A 2506-nucleotide genomic window follows, 5' to 3' on the forward strand; every position below is an offset into this window, starting at 1 on the left:
TCAATTTCTTGCATTAATTCTCCAGCACTGTTCTTTTTACCTTCTGTGTTTCTCTTCTGAAAACATGTTCTTAGGGTATTATTATAGATGGCCATTCATCATTTTGGCATTGAATGTAGTTACTTTTAAGTAAAATATTTCATGTTATCCCATTTGTAGAACCTGTCAATCTAGAATGCTCTAAAAAACCCCTAGCAATTACCCAAAAAAATAGATTCCAAGAAAATATACACAAGGATAAATTTTTATGCATGACATAAAATGGTTAGTACTTCTTAGTGTTTTGAAATCTGTTGCTAGCCTGCTCTCTGTTAAGAGAAGAGATAATTTACAAACCAATTTTGCAAACAGATTTGTAGATTTGGGGGTTGTGTATATATATATTTAAAAATGTACAACATATCAAGAGATTATTTCCAAATAGAAAGGATGTTAATAGCATTATACAGGATCTAGTGCAATCCAATCTGGAATACTGGAAGTGCAGAAAATGTTTACTGTTCAGACACTGAGAAAATACCACGAGTAACAATTTAAAAAGCATGGCTGCTTCACCTTAACAAAACAAAAATTGAAAGGCTATTTAATTATATTTATGAATAGACCAAGGATAGTGTTGACATGATGAATGGATGTGCTTGGCCATGAATAAATTTTAGACTGAAAAGTAAAAGGAAATCGCTGGCGGTGTGAAGTTTAGCAAAAGTCTTCCAATTGAAATAGCGGTGAGTAAGATGGAACTTCATTGGTATGTAAAGGAATTAACGAAGTAATTCTCTCTGACATTACTTGTATGACTAATCCTGTAGATCCCTTTCAGTTTGTGTTCCTCAACCAAAAAACGATTTTGTGTCTTGAAAAAGAATAACAAAAATCTAAGTTGAAAATGTCTGTGGGAAACAAATGTAAGTTGCCTGATAGTAGTGTTAAATAGACATGTCAGTAAAAATGAGCAGACATCAAATGAGATTTAAAGATGGATTGAAGGATAAAGGCAAATGAGTAAGACTGACTGAGAAATGCTAAATACGATGATTTTTTGTGACTAAAGATGTCTAGAGTTAACTGGTGTTTCTGTATTTTGGAGGTTCTGAGGAAGCTGTTTGATACTAAGTTACTGGCTAAGTGATTGTGATGTATTTTCCACTAACTTAGCCAAAATCATGGTATTTCAGAGGCACAAATGTAGGCTAAATTGTAACTTATTTTTATTTAAATTTGAGTTGTACATATAAAGCTATTGCTACTTTTCTTTTCAACTTGGAAAACCAAAAAAATCCAAACCCACAAATATTTCTCCCTCAATGATTAGATCATTTTATCTTTGGGAAAAGCAGTTTAATTATTTCTCCACAAATACTACATTATCTATTCGATATTTATAGATTTTGGAAATGTGTTATTTTTGAAGCTCTTTACTTACAGCTTCAGAGTTTCCAGTTCATTTCTTAGAGTGTGAAGCAGAAATTCGTGAATGAATTAATGTATGAAAATTCCTCCATAGTCAGGTAACTCAACTGAAAATACCACTAAAGAAGATAAATAACAGAACATCTAAGATGATCCCAAAGGCAAGAGCAGATCTTCTGAGGTAGTAACGAGAGAAAACACTGATGTTACAGAGGACATACGTATATAATGTTGCAGTTTCTCAACAGACTTTATCTGACAAAATGTTGGCAAGGTACATGTGCCTCCTTACATATTTTAAGTACTTAATGAATAATTAGTGCATCATTTTTGATGAAATGATCATGAAATGGTATGAAATTAAAAAATTATTGTTAATAATTAAAAAATGTACTAATGTAGATGCTATGACCTTATTCCCCTGGGACGTATGATTCTCTAGCGCTTATAATGCCGGGGAAGACACCTAGCAATAGGTTGCTTACAAGATACGTATGTTACTAGAGATTTGTTTCTTTTAAGACTACCAGTTGTTTATGTCTTGGAATCCTGGGACCTTGGGACATTAAAACTGAATTTATTTTATATCAAACAAAATAAATATTAGAGACTTTATTCTCAGTTACGATGGTAACCAGGTAGTATGGAAGGATTCATGGGTAAATGAAAATGAGACCCCCAGATTTTTATTGTAGCTCACAGAAAAGTGAAATAACAGGAAATAAAAATTTTGTCTTAAATACCTGAAAGAAAGCTGAATCTTTTGAAAGTTATGAACTCAAGATACTAGCCAGAATGCTTGCAAACAAGCAAGTATGCATCTTCCTCCTTCTGTTCACCTTGTAGCTCTGCAAAAATCCAGCCATGTAATTTTTGCCTCATACCAAACCACCATGTCTGACATCCATAAAGCAAAGCCCTCATACTCTCTTAAACAAGCAACTGTTTAATTAAATCTTTCATTTTTAAGAAGCATTTGTGTGTGTGTGCGCGCACGTGTGCGTTGTGTTCGTAAAGAAGAAGATGATCAGTACTCATTCCGTCTTTGCTGTTTTACATTATCATTGTCATGTTCTCTGTAATAACTTACTTGCCA

The sequence above is a fragment of the Nestor notabilis genome, unplaced genomic scaffold (genome assembly GCF_000696875.1).
Source record: "Nestor notabilis isolate BGI_N333 unplaced genomic scaffold, ASM69687v1 scaffold6598, whole genome shotgun sequence".
Lineage (NCBI taxonomy): Eukaryota > Metazoa > Chordata > Aves > Psittaciformes > Psittacidae > Nestor > Nestor notabilis.